General features: G+C 34.8%; 2 protein-coding genes across 13 annotated transcripts in view; one reads left to right on the top strand and one right to left on the bottom strand.

Annotated features, from left to right (window-relative positions):
- The window catches only part of LOC114333136 (obscurin), a 615016-nt gene extending 601575 nt beyond the window's left edge, over positions 1–13441 (bottom strand). For 9 of the 10 annotated variants that reach the window (XM_028282967.2, XM_028282979.2, XM_028282971.2 and 6 more), the window contains exon 1: positions 13323–13440. The gene's annotated coding sequence lies outside the window, so the exon portion shown is untranslated. Of the gene's footprint in view, positions 1–13322 lie in introns of all 10 variants that reach the window. The other variant, XM_028283003.2, reaches the window with a different exon arrangement.
- The window catches only part of LOC114333247 (elongation of very long chain fatty acids protein-like), a 351442-nt gene that overhangs the window by 249060 nt on the left and 77549 nt on the right, over positions 1–24833 (top strand). The window lies entirely within an intron of this gene.

Raw genomic sequence — 24833 nt, 5'->3', positions numbered from 1 at the left:
CCAATCAGATCCCGTATAACGTTTATACCATATTGTCGGTGTGCGCATGCGCGCAGAATTATGAAATTTTACTCTCAATCGCGCCTAAAGAAGTATAACTTCAAAAAGTAAACCAAGAATAACTAAATTACTTCGGCCACATAGCCACTAGAACGGAGAATATAGAACTATTGTTCATTGACCTATTGAATAAGGTGTTCAAAATGATGCGACATACCCAGTGAAGACTCTGGTAGGAGAATGAATCAGTCCATCTGGCACGGGATAGCAGCCAATGGAGACAGCGAGCTAACGATTAGAGTGTCACCACTTATTCTTCTAGGAAACAAAATCTTGCTACATATCAATGAACAGTTACAGAACTTTCTATTTATAGAGGAAGTAACAAGAAGAAAAAACGCCTTCACGTATGAACACCAAACAGATAATAGAGAAAGCGTGAGAACATAGTATACCAATGCTGCTCTGTTTCATATATCATACAAAGGCTTTCGACTTTTTTGTCAACGGCACTTGCACCGCACTTTTAGGGTTGTATTGTGGGATGCGATCGCTTACTATGCAAGGTCATCTCTAATATTATTCAGAGAGAAAATAACAGCTCAGCAATACGTAGAGAAAAATTCTGGAGCCTCATCCCATACCTTTAGATGCCTTAACATCCAATTTTTAGCAGAATAAGGCAAGGTCACACATTAAAGGTATGCGGCAAAATAAACAGTACTGAAATGCGTATGCCTCAAATTTGTATGTGTCATACGCCAAAACGTACGAGTGGTTTTCGAACGTCGTTATAACGTATGTAAATGTCGTGTTAATGTTAGGTGCTTTAAGATAATTCTCAGCTTTGCAAAAAAATATAATCGTGGAGTACTATTTTTGGTCATACGGTAAAGGTCGCGGAAACTGTCCAAGCTTAAAATCAACAATAGTTGCAGTAGGACGGGGCAACATGTCACACGACCAAAGAGTCACTTCGAATATTGCGCAATTATTTTGGGAGATCGCCACTTACCAGGCCACTTTATGCGTGCATAAAATCACCTTATGCATACATATGGGAAATTCTGAAGGAGGTAGACTGATCCACCGTCGGATTCAAGAGTTTTTCGTACCAGAGGGCATTTTTAACATCTGTTTTATCGGGAACGTCATCCTGAATAATGTTTGCAAGGTTACATTATTTATACTAAATTAAATACTCATATATACAACATTGCAATATTCATTTTTAAACAACTGCTGGCAACTTCGTCTATTTTTCAGGCCCAGATAACAAAAGTACAAATGGAGTCGCAATAACTGTACCCTCTAAACTTAACGACTGCGTAATTGGATATAATACTATTGATGACATGATAATATCTCTTAAAATGAGAATATCCACCAATACCCTACACCTTGTCCAGGTATACGCTCCTACCACAGCTGCACAAGAAGAAATCAACAGGTTCTATGGTCGTCTAAAAGAAACTGTTCGCGCTATTCCGAATCGTGAACTCGTCATAATTTTAGGAGATTTTAACGCCAAAGTGGGGTCATCTAATGAAAATATTGAAGGAGTGCTGGGCAAAAATGGACTGGGACAGAGAAATGAGAATGGCGACCGTCTAGTGGAGTTCTGTGTAGAACAACATCTTACAATTACAAATACGTTATATCAACATCATCCACGGAGATTATACACATGGCGCAGCCCAGATGGACGAACAAGGAATCAAATAGACTACATCCTAATAAGATCAAGATGGAAGTCGTCGTCCATCAACTGTAAAACATTTCCTGGCGGAGACTGTGGAAGCGATCATCAACTCCTGGTATTGAACGTTCGACTTCGTTTCAAAGTCCCCAAAAGAACACCCCAGAGAAAAGTCATGTCTCTAAGTCCATCAAAAATCAATGACTTCCAACAAAACCTAGAAGATACTCTTGCTTTAGACCAAGTAGATAGTGAGTCTGAGAGCACTTGGATCTATCTCAAAGATAAGGTAATCTAGGCTGCAAAAGGCTGTGAGGCAGCGGTTTCCACTGGCCGTTAGCCATGGATATCCGATAATACGTGGACTGTGATTCAACGCAGAAAAGAACATAAAACTAGATACGGAACAAACGATGAATACAGAGCGTTATCGAGAGAAATCAGAAAACAGTGCCGCAAAGATAAAGCTGATTACATCTCTCAAATATGCAGAGAGATAGAGGAACATGGCTGTCGAAATGAACCGAGGGACTGATTCCAGAAGATAAAACTCCTTACCAGAGAATTTAAACCTCAAACGTGGTCTGTAATAGATAAGGAAGGTAATTTAAAGACCAATACTGATGAAATATTGGAAACATGGCGAAACTACTGTGGCGAGCTATATAAAAATAACGAGGTATCAGCAGAAAATCAGTGGCCTTCTGACTACCCTAGAGATCCTACTGTCTTACTCGCTGAAGTCAAAGATGCAATTAAATCACTAAAGAGAAATAAATCCCCAGGCATTGATATTCAATACCATGTGAAATACTACAGTTACTAGGTGACAAAGGATTACATATCATCCATTCTATCTGTGTCGCTGTTTGGAATTCAGGTAAATGGCCATCTGGTTGGTGTACCTCAATTTATATCCCGCTACACAAAAAAGGAACTACTACCAGATGTGAAAACTACCGCACACTGTCACTAATAACACATGCTAGTAAAATCTTGTTGCATATCATCAAAAACAGATTAAAAACCTATCTACATTACCAAATACCCCAGGAACAAGCGGGGCTTGTAAAGGGTAAAGGTACAAGGGAACAAATCCTGAGCCTGAGACAACTCATTGAAAAGTCTAGAGAATTTCAAGTACCTATGATTATATGCTTCGTTGACTACCAAAAGGCATTTGATTGTGTAAGCTGGATAAATCTGTGGTCAATTTTAATAGAAATGGGCGCACCAATGCACCTGGTGACACTTATTAAAAATCTGTATCAGTCTAATATAGCGAGAGTACGACTAGATCAGAAGTTCTCAAACCAATTCAAGACCGAGAGGTGTTAGACAAGGATGCGTGTTGTCACCTGACTTATTTAACATTTATGGTGAACATGTCATGAGGATGGTTTTAGAAAGATGGGCCGGTGGAGTAACAGTAGCTGGTAGAAAAATCTCCAATTTAAGATTTGCTGATGACACTACACTTATAGCAGCAAATGAGCAAGAAATGTTTGATCTTCTGCAAAAAGTTGAGTACGAAAGCAATTAAGTTGGTCTGAAAATCAATAAAGCTAAGACAAAAATAATGGTGGTCGACAGATTTGACACTATTCAACTGACTAACATATTACAGGAATACCAGATAGTAAACACCTTTGTCTATCTCGGGTCTAGTATAAGTAACGATGGTAACTGTGAAGCAGAAGTTCGGAGACGTATTGGTATGGCAAAAAATGCGATGAGTCGCCTAACTAAACTTTGGAAAGACAGATCTCTCTCTCAAAATATCAAGATGAGACTGGTGAATGCCCTTGTATTCTCAATATTTCTATACGGAGCAGAGACTTGGACTTTTCGCGCATGCGAGCGCCAAAAAATTGATGCCTTTGAGATGTGGTGCTGGAGAAAAATGCTGCGCATACCTTGGACAGCTCATAGGACAAACGTTTTCATTCTATACCAACTCAATATTAAAAAAGGCTGTCCACAATATGTCTGCAACGAATTCTGCAATTCTTTGGTCACGTGGTTCGCAGAGATGACGACAGTTTGGAGTGATTAATTGTTTCTGGAAACGTTCCGGGGAGAAGATCAAGAGGACGATCACCAACTAGATGGTCTGACCAAATAAAGCATTCAGCTGGAAACTCATTCTGCGAAGCTCTTAGAGCAGCTGAAGATAGAGACCAATGGAGAAACATTATTAGGAATATTGGAAGAAATCACGATCCTCAGTAATGGGGAAACGACAGGAGAGAGAGAATATTCATTTCAGTACTGTTTATTTTGTCGCATACTGTATTTGAGAAAACAAAATACAAATTGGAAAAAAACATAAAACACCAAAAATTATATTCGTGTCCTGTCAAAAAGGGGTTAATACAGATGGATAAAAAAGTCTTCAAAGGATAGTTAAAACCAGTAATGATAGTGGTAGAATAAAATCAAAATGAAAAGCATCACCTAAATCTCTATCTCTCAGTTTTGTTTTCTAGATATGTCAGCTGATGTTTATTTATATTATAATTTAGATGTACAGTTATGTGGTTTAAGGTAATTAGATTTAAATTTATAGACCATTAAAATAATTATTAGACTCCTTTTGGCAGATAAAATTATTGTTACAAATATTTACTACACTTACTAGCTCTAAACGCTAAAGCGAGCACTATACTCTCGCAAAGTTACTTCGGCAAAGTTGACCGAAGTCCGAAGTACCGTCACTACACACTCGTTCTACTTTCCGAGGAACACATTCACGCCGGGCGGTAAGGACTTCGTTCCTTTGACTTGATCGCAAAACCGTCACCGAATGGAAGTAGACCGAGGCGCAGCGAAGTAGCACAATGTTACTCTTTACACTCTCGTACTTGCTCAACAAGTGGTCTACGATTAAGGGTGTGGCGCAAAATGCTCTAATGCTTTTTAGATGCATTAATTTTTTTTAATCCTAACAAAACTAATAAGTATTTTTGAAAATTTTTAACGTAGAATGAATAAATGTATTACTACCGAGGGCCGAAAGTCCCTCAAAGCTTCTATAATGTTTATTTTAATAAGTTACAGGGGTAAAAAAAGAAAATTTAGTATGATTTTTAATTTCAAATATTTCATTCAATAGAAACTTTCCGTTTATTTTAAGAGACATTCGGCCCTCTGTAATAATAGTCCTGTCGCCGGGGGGGTACAACGGCCTCCTTAATTCAGATGGACTTACCCAAGTTTTTTTATGTATTTTGACCCGTAGAACGAATTTTTGGGTAACAGTTGATCCGGATGTCGATAAGTTTTTATAAACAAAGAACTTGAGGAATTACATTACAGCGATTTTTCGCAAAACAAAACATTTATTTTTATTTTTTGGGTGATTCTCAGCAAAAAATGGTCTCACAAGTTTTTTCGTAGGATGCATAGTTTTAGAGATAAACGCGGTTGAACTTTCAACAAATCGAAAAAGTACAATTTTTGAACCCGAATAACTTTTGACTAAAAAAAATAGCAATTCTGCTTACTGCATTTGAAAGTTCAAGTCAAATTCTATCGGTTTTGATTATTTGCATTGCTAAAAATTAAGTTTTTATTTGTTAAACAAAGCCATAAACACATAGTGTTTCCCGTGCCCAATTAATGCGTTTAATGTACGTAATCTACGTAGAAATTGTCTGTATGCGCGCCTACTCGTTCGATTTCAAATGGGAAATGCATTGAAAACATCATTAAATCACTATGTGTTTATAGCTTTGTTTAACAATAAAACATTTTTAGCAATGAAAGTAATCAACACCGATAGAATTTAACTTGAACTTTCAAATGCGGTAAGCAGAATTGCTTACCGCATTTGCCGAATTTTATTTTTCAATCAAAAGTTATTCGGGTTCAAAAATTGCAATTTTTCGATTTTTTGAAAGTTCAACCGCGTTTGTGTCGAAAACTATGCATCCTACGAAAAAACTTGTAAAAACATTTTTTGCTTAGAATGACCCAAAAAATACAAAACAATGTTTTGTTTTGCGAAAAATCGCTGTTATGTGATTCCTTAAGTTCTTTGTTTATAACAATCTTATAAACATCCGGATCGACTGTTACCCAAAAAATTCGTGTTCTACAGTTCAAAATACATAAAAAAATGGGTAAGTCCATCTGAATTAAGGAGGTCGTTGTACCCTCACTGGAGACAGGACTATAATATAATCTTCCATTCTGCGTTTAAATTTTACAAACTAATTATTAGTTTTCTCAGGATTCGAAAAAAATTAATGTACATATTTAAATAGAATTGGACCAAGATTTTTCGCCTACCCTCTGCAAGTATGGATGACATGAACATTTAATGGATTCATAAATAAAGTCATTGGTAAAAACAAAGCCAAACAATGGAATATAGTTATTTTCCTAACTAGTGCGGAAAGTGATACTTTCACGCACGAGACTGCCGTTGATCCGAACGACGCGATAGCGGAGTTCGGGCAAGCAGTCGAGTGCGGGGAAGACATTTTCCGCATGAGTTAGGAACAATAATTTTTGTAGGTCCGTAAGTTTGGAAAAAAGCCACAAAAATAGACTTATATCAATTTTTATTTAGAAGTGAAAATACACAAATTAATTCTTTGACAAGGTTGTCAAAACCAAACTTTCAATATAATAGGTTACCACGACGACGATATTGGTTTCCATGACGACGATTCAAAATCATTGTAATTATCTACTGATCTGACTTTTAAATATTATGTCAAAACAATTTTATTTCATCGAATAATCAGTAGTAATTGCACAAGAGCTCTGAAATTATTGAATTTTTCCCGAGTGACACCTTGACAGTTTTAATTTCACGAGCCGAAGGCGAGTGAAATTATGTCAAAGTGTCACGAGAGTAAAAGTTCTATATTAATTTCAGAGGTCGAGTGCAATTTGTTGCGATTATTTCATGAATAAAACTGTTTAAAACCAAAATTTTATTGTAATTTATTTATGTAAGTACCATTAAACCCACAGTTTTTATAAATATTTGACGATTGAAAGTCATCACTTTTATAATTTTTAAAACATTAATGGTCATTAATGTCACTGAATGTATTTTTTCGTAGCAACGAAGGGCATCTGACGTAATATCCTTAACGACGGGAGATTATCAAAAATTATCGATTTAATTCAGATTTCTGTAGCTTTCTATTGGCCAGAATCTCCTATGAATGAAATAATCGCGCTAATTTCATTAAAACATGAACACAATAAGATAAATTTGAAATAAATTAGTAAATAATATCTAAAATTTAATATTAGTTTATTGCATGTATTATAATATATTATAATGCTAAATTACAAGGCATTTTACTTTCCCGCACGCCGTGCGGGAAAATTTACTTTCACTCACGCCATGCGGGAAAGTGCAACTTTCGGAAACGAAATGCGTGCGTGAAAGTGGCTCTTTTAGCACGGCCGTAGAAAAAAGTAATTTGCCCACGACATAGGCTTGTTTTAGTAACTCTAGTGTTTAGCAAACTATGTAGTACAATTAAAAGCAAATTGGAAATCATAATAAAACAAAAAATATGACAAGTGAAGTACCGACTCGATTTAAAGCAGGGAGATATTTTTCTTATCCTTTATTTTTATGGTACCTATCTGTTAGGGATATTGGACACTAACATAGCTATAGCGAACAAGACAGTAGAGGACTTGAGATTCTCATTCAAGATGTCCTCATCTGTCCGTGACTTCCAAATGCGTGTAGCTCTTCTTCACTCTTGTCATACGTAAGAATTTTGAAATATAGAAAAGATAATGTTAGAGAAGGGAATATCCCAATGGACATTGGAAACTATAATTTGCTAAATTGCTAAATGAATTGCTAAACCTGGTCAATGAAAAAAATATAGATTTTTTAGTCCAACTATTTAACACAGTTCCACGTAAAATGCTGACATCAACATTTATTTGTTTACCAAAAAAGTAAATTCCAAAGGATTTAGTGATTATCGAATGATCAACCTAATGTCACATACCCTAAAAACCCTGCTAAAAAGTTCATCCATAATAGAATACACTCTATGCTGGAGATAGATATTAGTGATTCCCAATTTGGATTTCGGAAGAGAGTGGGCACAAGAGAGGCCCTATTTTCTTTTAACTTGCTGACACAAAGATGCTTAGGTGTTAACCGAGATCTTTATGTTTGCTTTATAGACTACAACAAAGCATTCGATAAGGTAACACATGACCGACTCATAGAAGTACTCTGAATAATGAACAAAATATTAAGATATAATGGAGAATACGGACTCTTTCTGAACATCAAAAAAACCAAATTTATGACAATTAGAAATAACAACAATACAAACGAAATATTAACGGTAGGCGGCCAGCAGATTGAGAGAGTAAAAAAATCGTGAAAATGAAAAAGATTTTATGTAGCAAAGATCTGACATTGGTCCTCAGACTAAGGCTAATTAAATGTTATGTACACAGTGTGCTTTAGTATGGAGCTGAATCATGGATATTAAACCGAAATGCAATAAATCGGCTTAGGGTAGGAGAAGCGTAGGAAGGAGACGTGTTTCCTGGTTAAAGAACCAGAGAGAATTTGTTTGTTCAGAGTAGCTGCCTCGGTGGTCAGAATAGCCATGATGATTGCCAAACTTCTTCGCATAGATGGCACTTAAAGAAGAAAATGAAGGGAGCTAACCCTTGATGACTGAAAATATTAAAGAAATAACAAAAAAATCAAAAATAGAAACGGAAATATAATAACTGAGGATGAGCCCATTATAGACAGATGGAGAGAATATTTCAACTAACTTTTAAACAATGAAAATACAACAGCAGAGGATCGTACACAGATAGCAGATGAAACACCTGAAAGAGGGTAAGAAGACGTTCATGAAACTAAAATAAAGATGGAAGAAGTTGAAGATGCACTAGAAAAACTAAAAGTTGGTAAAGCAGCAGGGATTAACGGAATAGATGCTGAATTATTGAAATAACCTATGTCCCTAAAGTTTTCGGGAAAAATAAATACGTATTTTCTAGTTGTAAGTTAAGTTTATTTTATTAACTAAATACAGGAGATTAAGTCTGCATATTTAAGGTTTATAATGTATTTTTATACAACAGAAAGAAGTCCGTGATCTTTGATCGCACGTAGTGCGTGTGCAATAAGCCTTTGGACTGTTTCGAAATCGATCTCGCGAAATTTTTGCAAAATTCTTCGCCTTAGCTGATCTTCATTTTTGGCTTCCCAGCCATTATTACACACCATTCAACTCAAAACATCCCAAAACTCTCTTATAGGCCTCGCCTGTGGCACATTTGGAGAGTTGTCGCGCTTGGGAACAAAATTTATATTTTGAGCAGTTAATCTGTCGTTCTCCTGGCGTAATGGCATGAGGCTAGGTCGGGCCGAAATATGATTTCATCATTGGGGTGATGAGCATTTATAAATTTAACAAGCTTTGTAAGACACCTGTCAACGTAAATATGAGCATTGAGAGCTTCACCGCGAACACTCCCAACAAACGGCTGTGAAACACCAATTTCTGAGATGGCACACCATACCAAAATTTAATTGGCAAATTTCACTTTTCCCTTAAACCTAACTTCGTCCGGTGCATCTTGTACATTGCGTGTATAAAATCCATCGTTGCCCTTCATTTCGGAATTGGATAAAGTAAAATACTTTTCATCATCCATAATGAGAATTTTACCAGGAAAATGAATACGTCTCAAGGCACGGCAACATCTAGGATTTTTTTCTAACTGCGCTGGTGTGTACTTATGTAGAAGCATTTCTTCTTTTATATCGTTTTAAATGATTTCTAAAAATTCTTCTACAGTCATTTTTGTGAAAAAATATATCTTTGGCCAACATTTCGCAGACTTTCCTAATCGGTTCTCCATACTCTGAATTAATCTCTGTTCCCGAACAGAAGTTAAAACTCTTAGTGTTCCACTTTTGGACAAACTAAGGCATGGCATACCATTTTCTCACTCTTTAATTGTCTGGTAAATCGTTGACACAAATATTTTGAGCACTAAAAATTCTTACAATATCGCGTTTTGGTACATGTCCAATTGAACGATAAATACTTTGACGAATATTAAGTTTGTACGACATCTTAACGAACCTTATTTGTCAAAACGGTCATTGTTTATATCGGTTAAGTTCACGGTTCTTAGACATTACTACGGTTGCCTAAATCGACTAACCAATGAACATTAAGGGTGAGATTACGTCACGAGAGTATACTGTCATTTGAATCGTAATATGATTTTTTTCGAATCCTGAGAAAACCAAGTATTTTAGAAAAATTTAAACGCAGGATGCAAGATTACATTATTACCGAGGGCGGAAAGCCTCTTAGAATGAACAAGCAGATTCTATTGAATGAAATATTTGAAATTAAATATCACACTTCTCTTTTATTTTCAGCCCTGTAACTTATTAAAATAAACATTATAGAAGTTTTCAGGGACTTTCAGCCCTCGGTAATAATGTAGTCTTTCATTCTGAGTTTAAATTTTTCAAAAATATTTATTAGTTTTCTCAGGACTCGAAAAAAATGAATACAATTAAAACACATTGAGAATTTTGACATGCGTCAAAGTTTTGCATTAACTCAATGTAAAATTCTGAACTGTTGAATTCCAGCTTCCCTAATAATTATTTTACATCAAAAGACATTAGAAACTATTTGAAGAGGATTGAAATCTGTATTGGAAATAACTGTTAAAATTGGTCTACGTGATTAAACATATTCCAAAATTTTATAAAAATGTAATACATTTTAGTTTTCAGCCCAAACTTAGGCCACACACAATGCAATAATGTTCACATTTTTGAACTGTCAATATTTTTATTTTACCATTTATTGTTTAAAAACAATACAGTTGATAAGATACCCTCAGTTGCGGAGAAAGGATTAATAATAAAGATTTTTTTATTCAGTCAATGGTGTGAGCACTGTCAGTTAAATAGTAACGTGTGGCCTTACTTTTACACGCATACCTATTGTGGCAAATGTATCATATTTTTCAAAATTTTGGAATGCATTTAAATCGTAGAACAATTTTAACTTTTGATTTTAATACAGATTTTAATTCTCTACAAGTATTCTCTCATGACTTTTGATGTAGAATAATTAGGGAAGCAGGAATTCAACAATTCAGAACTTTACATTGAATTTCCTATGGCCCTTTTTACGATTCGCCACCCGGTATAAGATAAAATGTGTACTATTTGTCTTATTATTTCATAATATCACAAATAATACACATATATCGCGACTCTGATTGGGTCATACACGATTAACTAATAGTCATGTGTTTTCCGACAAACAAGAACCAAGATGTGACAACTGTGAAGAAAAGTTAACAATCAAACATTTATTGGAGAATTGCGCAGCATTAACGCCAAAGCGCATATTGTACAATATACCAAACAAACTAAGTGACATTTTAGGCCTACAGTGCAATATGTCAAATTTAAAGAGGTTCCTAAGTGCAATTAACATTTTATACAATATATAAAAACACAAATGTAATAAAAATTATTGTTCACCACTATTGTTTCGCTAATAGCCAATTTGGCTGATGCGATTTTTGTTAATAAAAAAAAAATACACATATATACACAATAACACACATTCAATGATCGAAAATAATTTAAAAATATGGGAATGTAAACTCTTGTGACGTAAAGTCAAAAATATAAGTCTCCCCACCACCGTCGGACAAGACAACCGTAATAAAGTCTAATAACCGTGGGTTAAGTTGTTTACTAACTGTGGTTTCCAATGGCAACTTGATCCAATACTTCCTACCAATAATAATTTTAAATCTAAAATTTTCCGAAAACTTTAGGGACATACGTTATCTTGGACAACAGGGTAAACAAGAATTATATGACCTACTAAATTTAGCGTGGACAAACAAAAAAAATCCCAGAGGATTGGAAAATTTCACTAATACTGCGTATACACAAAAGGGGAGACACTAAAGAGTGCAATACTTATAGGGATATATCACTTCTCTGCTCAGCGTTGAAAATCTACGAAATCATTCTAGAAAAGAAACTACGAGAAATATTTGAGCCTCGACTAGCAGATATACAAAGTGGATTTAGACCATCACACAGAGTACAAGATCATATTATATTCACACTAGAGCAAATTACTGAAAAAACACTGTTAAAAAACGATACACTGTACCTGGCGTTTTTAGATATGAAAAAGGAGTTTGACATGGTCAATAGAGAAGGAATATGGCAAAGCCTGATAAACAAGGAAGTAGATGACGAACTTGTAAGTGTAATAAAGAGTTTGTATGTCAACACAAAAAACCAGGTCAGGACAAGTAACTTAATCTCAGGCGAATTTTCTAAGAACGACGGGATTAGACAAGGTAAAATGCTGAGCCCACTGTTATTTATTTCTGTTATGGATGAAGTTATTAAAAAAAGTTGAAAAAAACTAAAAAATGGGATATAGAAATTTGCAGCAAATAAAAATTAATGCCTGTGCATTTGCTGATGACATTGTATTAGTTGCAAGAACTGAAAAGGCTCCTGCAGATAACATAAGAATCTGGGCTGAAGAACTAAAAAACTACAACTTAATAATAAAGATGGAGAAAACTAAAGTAATGACAATAGCTAACAAAGAAGCAACTGTAAATATTGAAATCGAAGGGCAAAAAATCGAGTAAGTAGACCTCTTTAAGTATTTGGGAATAATGTTAAACAACAAAGGTACACAAGAAGATGAAATCGGAAACAGAATAAAATTGGCAACGAGAACTTATTATTCACTGTATAAAAATTTCCTAAACAAAAGAGAAATATCGAGAAAAACCAAAATTAGAGTATATAAAACCGTATATATGCCAATTACAATATATGGGGCAGAAAACTGGGTACTTAATGACAGACAAAGAAAAATATTACAAGCTACAGAAATGAGATACTTAAGAAAAGTGGTGGGATCAAAAATATTAGACAAAAGAAGAAACGAAGATATAAGACATGAATTACAGGTAAAATCGCTCAACGAAAAAGTTGAAGAAAAGAAGTTAAAATGGGCTGGACACATGATAAAAATGAATGGTGACAGACAAGTGAAAATGACATGGGAGGCCAAAGCAGAGGGTAAAAGCAGAGGGGCAAGAAAAGAGGAACATCGTGGCAAGAAGCAAAAGTTTTAGCAGTAGATAGGAAGAAGTGGCGTAAATTAGCAGAGAGTATTATACAAAGAAGGAATCCTCGACACCTAATGGTAAAAGAGGCAATCGATTATGTATGTATGTAATTAACTAACTTCTTCATCTTAAAATTTAATGAAGGATGTAACGCTAATAAAAGAGGAAACACTAGTGTTGTGTAAAAGGTCTATGGAATGTCTTCAGGAAAAATTCTGAATTTATAAAGAGGACAATATCCATTAAAAATTTACATTCAAATGTAACATGACTTAAGTAATGTTTTTATCTCTTCTGTATATTCTGAATTCTCTTAATTGTGTTAACAGGTGCGTACAATGGGATATTTCTCTGTTATACTGAGATCTGATATCCTGTAGTGTAGACAATCTAAACACACAATACTAAAACACGTCTAACAATACATCAACGAAATACACACCTCAAGAAACTTCTTTCAACATTGCATGTTGACAACTATAAATAAAACCAAGCAAACTGGCAGCAAAACACTGGCGAATCGTTCGAGGCAAACTGAGCGGTTATTTTGTACGGCTCTTAATGTATTAGATGCTATTTTCATCACTAGAGAACCAGTCAAATTCATCGCCAATATCTGATCCATCCTTTTAGTGTAGGGAAATTGGATCGAAAATTATTATGATGCGGAAGAGACATAGACGAATTGTGGGCGTTTGAAAATATTTTCTGTTTAATGTTTGGTTAAAGCTGAAAATGATTGAAGTACGTTTAAACTTGAAGTCAAAATAAATTAAATTTAAAAATGCAATAGGCGAGGAAATGAAGCAAGAAACTTACCAAATTTTTGTAGTTGAATGAATCTTAATGGTACTTTTTGCATTCGATTCGTAAAAGCCTTAATTTTTTGAACAAAATGATGATGACTAAGTCCAATTGCTGTACTGAACAAGAAAACTGCATTTTCAAGAGGCATATTCGGAAATAATTGAAGAAAATAGTGACCCGCTAAACACGAATATCACAATGGATATGGTATCCTAGACACATGATGTTCATAATGGGCATCCATAATCGTCTGTAGTTTTATGAAAGTTCAATTCAAAGTCGCCGAAAACTAATTATCAGTTTTTGAGGACGCTGACCATGAATATTATAACAGCGACGGTCTCCGACGCACTCGGTCACAAAGACAGTCCTCGTCTCCTGTAGTCGTTCCTGTTGTTTCTGCCTAAGAGAGCTGGCAGCGTCAACCCTGCTACATGCAGGCTTCGGCTCAATTAAATCATACAAAATCGAAACAAGACAACAAAGAGTTAAACGTGGCAAATGGGTATTGCAAATAAATCGATTGCTCCAAAATGGAAGAAAGCTGAGGATGCGTGATATACTCCAGATCACTGAACCTTAGTATAAAATGGGGTATGGGCAGAAATGCCAGGGAAGTCCAGAGTGAACTGGCTGCTATCCTGTTAATGTAGGAAAATTGGATCGAGCATTATCATGATGCGAAAGAGACATAGACGGATTGTAGATGTCTGAAAATATTTTCTGTTTAATTTTTGGTGATAGATTACAATAATTGAAGTAGCTATAAACTAATGAAGTCAAAAACGAATTAAATTTAAAGATGCAATAGGCGAGGAAATGAAGCAAAAAACCTACCAAATTTTTGTAGTTGGATGAATCTCAATGGCACTTGGGAAACTTTTTGATAAAAACTGATGATGACCAAATTCAAATGCATTATTAAACAAGGAAAATGCATTTTTCAAAGGCATATTCGGAAATAATTGAAGAAAATAGAGGCCCGCTAAACACGAATATCACAATGGAGATGGTATCTCAGACACCTGATGTCCATAATGGACGTCCATGATCGTCTGGAGTTCATGAATATTCAATTCAAAATCACTGCAAATTAAATACTAGGGACAAACTAACTAAGGCCCAACTAAGGCTTCGGGAAGGTCCAAGCTATGGTAAATGGTTAAAGTGGAGAGAAGAGGATATGGGTTTACTGATGAGGGGAAAAAGATCTCCGAAACCGGTATAGACTCTTCCTGCACTCTCCGATTTAACCAGAGTATTATGCAGCTGCTGCATTTTCGTTTTGCAAAGAAATTGAGAATGTTTATACATTTTTAAATACTAGGGAGTTTGTAGGGACGCTCATCATAAATATCATAACAGCGACGGTCTCCGATGCACTTTGTCAACAAGACAGGCCTTGCTTCCTGGAGTCGTTCCTATCATTTCGGCGCTGTTGTGTGTAGGGTGTGACTCAATAAAACCTACGTTTGTCTTCGACAAACCCTACAAAATCTAAATATAATAAGACAACGTAAGGAGTCAAACGTGGCAAATGCTTATTGCCAGTGGCGTAACAAACTCCGTCGGGGCCCCCGCAGAATTTGAAATGGGGCCCCTTTTAACCCGGGAGCAGTCGCGCCGTTAGAAAAAATCCAACTTTTTATCATTTTCCGTGATAACTTAATGAAAAATTTTGCAACATAACTTTCCACTTGTAAGTGCCTCGAAGAAGATTGTAGTAATGCGTAGGATTTTTTTAAAATTTTTTTTAATTTCATTTTTTTTGTGGAATTTATGGCTTTGGTGGGAACCAATTAGCTTTAAAATTGTTAGAAATAGATATTTTTAACATAACAAGCAAACAAAAATATTAAATAATAATAATCTCCCGTTTTATACCGCTGTGGCTTTGGGAGTATAGCAGGGTAGTCTGCTATATCTAGAGCCTACGGTATACAAGGAAGGTAACAGGGCCAGTGTTACGCTTCGACCGCCTATTATTACACCTGGTTTTATCCAAGGTACTCATTTTATTCAGGCTGAGTCGACATGGGGCCTATAAACATTTTAAAAATGTCTAGTTGTTTTTGCCGGCGGTAGTATTTGAACTCCGGACCACCGGCACGCGAGCCAAGCACACTACCACTTCGGTACGCCGGCCCACAAAAATATTATAAAATTGAAATTTGTTTTAAATTCGTATTGTTAGATTTTGTTCTATGCGCGACTGCTTACGTGACAGAAGTGAGCGCGACTGCTCCCGCGTTAAACAATTATAGGTCTGGATCCCGCGTATGAAAAAAAGTTGATTAATAGCAAGCTGAAAATTTGTTAATAGTTTAAGGGTGTCTAGTCGGATAAACTTTGATATATGGGAACACTGTAACAGGGGCAGTTTTAATTGTGGAACAGGTTAAAAATTTGGAACGGTTAGACCACGAAAACGGCACATTTATTTTGTCCGACAGAACAGACTTAAACTCTCCGAACAGAGATTAAACTCTCATGCAAAAATCAGACTGCTACATATTTATCACCTGTCATAATTCGTGTCATTTGACATATTCTACATGTTCCACTCATTAAAACGCCCATTTGGTGATAAATAGCAGTCTGATTTTTGCATGAGAGTTTAATCTCTGTTCGGAGAGTTTAAGTCTGTTCTGTCGGACAAAATACATGTGCCGTTTTCGTGGTCTGACCGTTCCAAATTTTTAACCTGTTCCACAAATAAAACTTCCCCTGTTCCAGTGTTCCCATATATCAAAGTTTGTCCTACTAGACACCCTTAAGCTATTAACAAATTTTCAGCTTGCTATTAATCAACTTTTTTTTTCATACGCGGGATCCAGACCTATTACTAAATACGACTTATTTAACAAAAACTTTTTTGTGTTAGCGTTATCATTCACTATTCATAACAACTTACATTTCTCATCTGTATTGGTATACAGACCCATTCCAAATAAACAACTTCTTTTGTTGTTTTCTGTACAACTTACCTACAATACATTTAATAACCAGCTTTAAAAATAGTAAATGTTAAAACAATTCTTTCTTGATTTCTTATACAGTGTGTTTGCGTAGCATGGAACCTATGGGAAACTTTTTTTATTACATATCTATATTACGAAAAAAAGTTATCCTTCATAGAATGCTCTGCATGGTATAAACCCTAAGTTGCAATAATCAGATATTAAATTTTATTGATTTTGTACGAGGTATATAAAATAGCTATTTGTATAACAAGGGAGGAAAGTGTAACTTTTCCTCCCGAGAATGAAGTTTACTGCCCGACGCGTAGCGGAGGGCAGTAATCATTCAAGGGAGGAAAAGGCACTTTACTCCCATGTTATACATATGGGTTTTCCACCTTCCTCAAATAACAAGTAATTTTTTCATTTTTACTTAATTTATTTATGTAACTAACCAACAAAATTTATTAGAACTAAAACAACAAGTAGGTACAATATTACTGTCAACTGTCAAATATAAGTCAAATTATTAATGTAAACATTGTTAAATCAAAATAACAATTTACTGTTTTTTACCATTCTGCAAAATACAGGATGTTTTATAAATAAACGTTAAAATGTATAGATACTTCGTAATAGAAAATAGATATTATACAGGGCGTCAATAAGTTATATTTCATGAATGAAATACCATGACGTCATTTTTACTTTTCCTCCCTAGGGAGGAAAAATATTTTCCTCCCTAGGGAGGAAAAGTACAACTTTGCTCCCTACAATCAGGTCCGGAAAAGTATACTTTCGGTAGAGGTAGGTGGAAAAAATATTAATTTCGCTCAATAGTACCTATACCACATTTATATTTTACAATATTGAAAAATTTTATTATAAAAAGTTGTTCGCAATTAAGAACTATGTTTAAATATGCAATTATATCATTCCAGTTGAAATATTGTGAATTATAAAGGTACTTAACTCTTAGAGAGAAATTCATATTTTTCGACATACCTCGTATAAAGTTGGTAAACATAGCTAAACACCTGATGTCCATAGTGGGCGTCCAAAATCGTCTGGAGTTTTATGGAAATTTGATTCAAATTCACTGCAAACTAATTCTTCTTCTTCTTTACGTACCATTTCCGCGACGGAGGTTGGCAATCATCATGGCTATTCTGATCTTAGATGCTGCTGCTCTAAACAGTTCGGTTGATTCCGTACCATTCCCTCAAGTTACGCAACGCAAACTAATTACTCGGCGGTTTTTAAGGACGCTGATCATGAATATCATAACAGCGACGGTCTCTGACGCTCTTGGTTACCAAGACAGGCATCGTCTACTGGGGTCGTTCCTGTGTTTTCTGGCGGGGAGAGCTGGAAGCGCTAATTCTGCTACATGCAGGCTGCGATTCAATTAAACCTTATAAAATCGAAACAAGACAACATAAGGAGTAAAAGTGGAAATGCGTGTTACATATACACCGAGGGCTCCAAAATGGAAGAAAGCTCAGGAGGCGGGATATACTCCAGATCACTGAACCTTAGCATAAAATGGAGTGTGGGCAAAAATTCCAGTGTAATCCAGACTGAACTGGCTCGTATGTCCATAGCTTCAAAAGAGGTAACCTGAAAAGGAATAGTTGGTAAAACCATAATAATCTACACAGACAGCTGACAATAGCTACTAACCCTGAATACACCACGTGTCACATCAGGGTTAGTAATGGAGTGTCATGAGTCACTAGCCCAAGCAAATAGTAACAACAACTGAGTTTACTTATTAAACTGATATACTGATTTTGACACGTTTATGCACTTTTGGATGCATGTTAATGCAAATATATATTTATTAATGTAATACGTCCTATTAGCATACATTTAGCGAGAAGATATATTATGATAGTGCGGACTTTACAAATCATTCCTTGTGTCGGCATCATTTAGTTTACCCGTGTTGAGCTGCCCCCCCCCCCCCCACTTGCAAAAATAAAAAAACAAATAGCCCTGATTTATGAGCTATTTATGAGCTTTCATATACCGCAAACTAAAAATTTTGAGCTCTTTCCACTGAGCAGGAATTTAATACTTTAGTGGGGGGGGGCTGAGTCAGCCCCCCCCCCCACTACTTAAAAATAGGAATATTGAATCGGTTTTTGCGGCAGAATTACGAGCTATTTATGAGCTCTTGAAATTATATAGTTTCGATTTTTGAGCTCATCCCCTTCACCCCCAAACAACCCTTTAATTGATTTAACTTAAGAGAAAAATGCTGAGAAAACTTAAAATATATCGTATTGCGGATATAATTCCTATAGCTTATATACTCTAAGAATAAACTATTAAATCACGTGCATTTCGATTATTGAGCTACAACCCCTTCGCAAGAAAACCACCCTATCTTCCCGGCTTAAGAAAAAGTTGTACTTAAAATGCATTAAAATAATTATTTGGCGATTACATATCATTTAGTAATTTATAAGCTTCAAAATTACGCGCACTTAGATCAGTAAATTGCAATTTATTTTGTATAGTGCAGTCACTGAAGGTAAAAATCAACGATTGCCTTCAATTTCGGTGAACCTTCATCGATTTTCACGAAAATTGGTCAGTGGTTAGAGGATACGTCAAGGAAAAAAGGTGACATGGTACCACCTTGCGCCTTTACCCTAAGGTTGGATGCCGCCCCTTCTCGGGGGTGAAAATTATTTTATGAAAAATAACTGCACAAATCAATAAAAGAACAAATTAAAAGCAAAATTTATTATATAGAGTTATTAAAATAAGTCAATACTTTTTAAGTTATTAAAGATCAAAAATTTTAATTATTCGTGAAAAAAAAAATGCATGTTTTGAAGCGGTTTTTCGTAAATCGCTTAAAAAGTGTAAGTTTTTAAAAAAAAGTTAATAGTAGTTTAATTCGTATAGATTATATTCTAAGAATAAACTCTTAAATCACGCGCCTTTCGATTATAGAGCTACAACCCCTTCGCAAGAAAACCATCCCATATTCCCGGCTTAAGGGAGAGTTGTACTTAAAATAATTTAAATTAATTATTTGGCGACTCTCTCTCTCTCTCTCGTTCCATCCCTCCTTGTGGAGTATTGGGCGCTTATGCGTTTCTTGGCCAAAAGTGTAAGATTGCTGTCTGGCCGGGACAGCGCATCTTCTTTTGTTTTTATTCTCTGGATAAATTGTGAACTAATTCCCTCCACTCTCTTCTATCTTTTGCTCTCTTTTTGACTTCGCCCCATCTTAGTCCAATTTTTTCGTGTTCTCTCGTTGTTGTTCTTTTCCAGCTGTTGTCTGGTCTGCCCCTCTTTCTTTTTCCCTCTGGTTGGTATTCAAGTGCTTGTCTTGCTATGCTGCTTTGGTCTTTCCTTAAAGTGTGGCCGATCCATTTCCATTTTTTTTCCTTGACTGTAGTAGATACGTTAGTTTGCTTTGTCCTTTCCCATAGTTCTGTATTAGTTATTTTATTTGGCCAGTATATTTTTAGGATTTTTCTTAGAGATTTGTTTACAAATGTTTGTAGTTTTTTAGTTGTATTTTCGTCCTGTTTCCATGTTTCTGCTCCATAGAGCAGTATACTTTTAATGCAACTGTTAAAGATTTTAATTTTTGTTGTTTCCGATATTTCGTTTGTTTGCCAAATTTTATTTAAAGCGTTGAATGCGTGTTGCGCCTTTGTTATTCTCGTCTGTATATCCTTTTTACACCCCCCGCTCCTTTCCATGACAGATCCCAGATATGTGAACTTGTCTACCTCTTCTACTTCTTTACCGTTTATCATTATTTTATTATTTGGATGGTTATTATTTTTTAGAAGTTTAGTTTTTTCTGTGTTTATTCGAAGTCCGATCGTGTCGGAGTACTGTGCCAATTTCTCAATTTTTGCTTGCATATGATTTCGGTGTTCAGTTATAAGGCAGATGTCATCTGCAAATTCGAGATCTTCTAGCTGTTTGAAAAGGTTCCACCTGATGCCTGTTCGATCGTCGATTACTTTCCTCATTACCCAATCTATCATAATAAGAAATAGGGTAGGGGATAGTACACAACCCTGTTTGACTCCACTTTCTATGGATATCTCTTCTGTTACTTCACCTGAATGTTCTAGTTTGGCTTTGTATCCTTCGTAGAAGAGTTTAATAAAGTTTATGATTTTTTGTGGTATCCCATATAATCTAAGGATTTTCCACATCTGTGCCCTATTTACACGGTCAAAGGCCTTCTCGAAGTCGATAAAACTCACATCTATATCTTTATTCCATTCATTTGTTTGTTCCAAGATAATTCTAAGGGTGCAAATGTGATCAATAGTGGAATGGTTGGAACGGAAGCCTGCTTGGTTGTTTCTCAGTTTTTTATCTAGTTCCGGCTTCAATCTTTCCAAAATGATTTTGGTCAGCACTTTGGATGTGGCACTTAGTAGTGTTATTGCACGCCAATTGTTGCATTTGCTCAGGTCTCCTTTTTTGGGTATTTTTATAATCAATCCCTCTTTCCACTCCTTTGGCAATTCTTCGTCCGTCCATATTTTATTCAAAAGTGTATGTAGCATCTCTACTGACTGCTCGGTGTCTGCTTTTATTATGTCAATGGGTATATTGTCGATTCCTGCGGCTTTGCCATTTTTTAGTAGTTTTAGAGTGTTTCCAATTTCTTCCATTGTAATTTCTCCAATATTCACTTCTAGCTCTGGTGATTCTACTTCATCTTCTATGATTTGAGTTATTTCATGCTTAGCATATATCTCTTCGAAATATTCCTTCCATCTTTGTATTATTTCTTTCTCATTTTTTATTCTATTTCCTTGTTTATCCTTTACTTCTCGTATATTTCGTTGTGCTTTTCCTGTTAAGTTTCGTATGATTGTATATTGTGTTCGTAAGTCGTTTTCTTTCGCTGCTTTTTCTGATATATTTAGCATCTCATTTATATAGTTTCTTTTATCTTTTCTGGCTTGTTTTTTTACTTCTGCGTTTTTTGCCTTGTATTTCCTTTCAAGTGCCCTCTCTTCTTCCGATCCTTCCTTTTGTAGAATTTCTTCTTTGATCTTTTTTCTTTCTTCTATCAGTAGTAGAGTGTCTTTGGTAATCCATTTTTTATTTTGTCTTCTTTTTAATCCGATTGTTTCTTTTGCTGTATTCATCATCACTTCTTTAAAATATTTCCATGTTTCTTCGACTGACTCTCCAGTTTGTTGTGATACTGTTCGGTTAATTGCCAGTTTCTCACTAAATTTATTTCTTATACATTCTTGTTTTAGGGCATCAACGTTGTACTTGTTCCTTCTGCTGATTTTTTGGTTTTTATCTCTGGCTAATTTCATTTTTAGTCTCGCTTTGATTAGCATGTGGTCTGATCCCACATCAGCACCTCTTTGGCGACTACATATCGTTTAATAATTTATGAGCTCGCAAAATATACGCATTTCAATTATTGAATTGCCATTTTCTTTCTATAGGGCAGTCACTGAAGGTAAAAATCAACTATGACCTTCGATTAAAACCCTTTAATGTTAATTTAAGGTAAGTTATTGGTAATTAAATGTATATTTTTTTCTGCGACTGTTCAAATCTAAGGATTCAAGCTTATATAACGGGAAAAAGGTGCATTTTTATAACACTTAGGTACTAAATACTTGTCAAAGTACTTAGAATTACCTATCAAAAATGAGCTCCAGAAAAAGTTGATAGCATCAAAATCCGCTCATCAGTTTTCGTGAAAATGAATGGAGATTTACCGAAATTGAAGGTCATAGTTGATTTTTACCTTCAGAGACTGCACTATAGAAAGAAACTGCCAATTCAATAATTGAGATGCGTATATTTTGCGAGTTCATAAATTATTAAACGATATCTAGTCGACAAGTAATTAATTTAAATTATTTTAAGTACAACTCTCTCTTAAGCCGAGAATATGGGATGGTTTTCTTGAAAAGCGGTTGTAGCTCAATAATCGAAAGGCGCGTGATTTAAGAGTTTATTCTTAGAATATAAGCTATACGAATTAAACTACTATTAACTTTTTTGTAAAAACTTACAGTTTTTCAGTGATTTACGAAAAACCGCTTCAAAACATGTATTTTTTTCACGAATAATTAAAATTTTTGATCTTTAATAAAGTATTGTAAAAAGTATAATTGTAAAGTAAAAAGTATTGACTTATTTTAATAACTTTATATAATAAATTTTGCTTATAATTTGTTCTTTTATAGATTTGTGCAGTTATTTTTTATAAAATAATTTTCACCCCCGAGAAGAGGTGGTATCCACCCTCAGGGTAAAGGCGCAAGGTGGTACCATGTCACCTTTGTTTCTTGAGGTATCCTCTAACCACTGACCAATTTTCGTGAAAATTGATGAAGGTTCACCGAAATTGAAGGTAATCGTTGATTTTTACCTTCAGTGACTGCACTATACAAAATAAATTGCAATTTACTGATCTAAATGCGCGTAATTTGGGAGCTTATAAATTATTAAATGATATGTAGTCGCCAAATATTTAATTGAATTCATTTAAGTACAACTTTCTCTTAAGCCGGGAAGATAGGGTGGTTTTCTTGCGAAAGGGTTGTAGCTCAATAATCGAAATGCACGTGATTTAATAGTTTATTCTTAGAGTATATAAGCTATAGGAATTATATCTGCAATACGATATATTTTAAGGTTTCTTAGCATTTTTCTCTTAAGTTAAATCAATTAAAGGATTGTTTGGGGGTGAAGGGGATGAGCTCAAAAATCGAAACTACATAATTTCAAGAGCTCATAAATAGCTCGTAATTCTGCCCCAAAAACCGATTCAATATTCCTATTTTTAAGTAGTGGGGGGGGGCTGACTCAGCCCCCCCCCCCACTAAAGTATTAAATTCCTGCTCAGTGGAACGAGCTCAAAATTTTTAGTGTGCGGAATATGAAAGCTCATAAATAGCTCATAAATCAGGGCTATTTGTTTTTTAATTTTTGCAAGTGGGGGGAGGGCAGCTCAACACGGGTATTTAGTTTACTGTTACTGGTACCTGAGGATGCTGTATGATGTGCAAATTATAGACAGCAAACCGGTCGTCGGAGTACTACAATAAATGATTGTGAATACGTCTTCTTTTATTTTCATTCATCATAAACTCACATTTGCAACTCATTTACAATTTTTTTATTTAAAAGTTGACGGGTCTCAGTGTTTCTTATAAGTTTTTAAAACAATGACACAATAAATTTTATTCCATAAATGTTTCGCGCACACTGTATAATGAAAATAAAATAAACTAAACTAATAGAACCTAAAATATATAAACAGTTTACAGAATAGTTATAATTAATTAATTAGATGTTTCATTTTTTATTTTAAAAACATAAAAACGTTTTAACATGTTAATAGGTTTGATGGGACAAAAAAATATTACAATTTTTTTACGAAACAGAGGTTGCAGTTTTAACTTTAAATATACTAAAATTTTTTCACAAAATTAAGATAATATGGAACGAAAAATCATTGAGACCGAAATAATCAAATGCACTTCCTCTCTAGTGATTACCACACATGGTACATTCCATATTTAAAATTAGCACCGTATGTTGGAATCAACGTATTCAAGGACAAGCAGTTATATAATTACATAATAATAATTATAATAATGGTAAATACTTTGTTTTCTTATATATTAAACAAAAAGTCATTTTCAATAAAAGACTTTGTTTTTTACATACTAAACACAAATTCATAAGGCTCGGGATAAGTTCTTACAAAATGGATTAGTGAAAAGATGATAATAATAATATTATAATTTAGGATTATAAATTAAATAACACATCAATATTATCAGAGATACAAATCCCATACTTATTTATACACAAAAAATATTGCGTATGCATATGCTTTCCTGACGAGAACAAAAGAGTTCGAAATGGTCCATAGAAAGATGGTAATGATCTCTAAATCGAAATTAAATATAATGCATTTTATACAAAAAATGTTCTAACAAAATCATACCAAATAGCCAAACTAACGAAAAACATAAAAAAGACAAACAATTAATTATGGGAAAGGAAAGGTGACTTACTAAATATCTATATAGCTGGTTCAAAAAGCTATGAAAATTTTAAGTTTCTTAAAGCAAGACAAGAAAAAAAATCTAGTAACATATAGATCGGATCAGTACTCACCAAGGTACCGCAGTTTTTGGCGTATA

The sequence above is a fragment of the Diabrotica virgifera genome, chromosome 1, assembly GCF_917563875.1.
Source record: "Diabrotica virgifera virgifera chromosome 1, PGI_DIABVI_V3a".
NCBI classification, from domain to species: domain Eukaryota; kingdom Metazoa; phylum Arthropoda; class Insecta; order Coleoptera; family Chrysomelidae; genus Diabrotica; species Diabrotica virgifera.
This window is presented reverse-complemented; position numbering and strand designations above follow the sequence as displayed.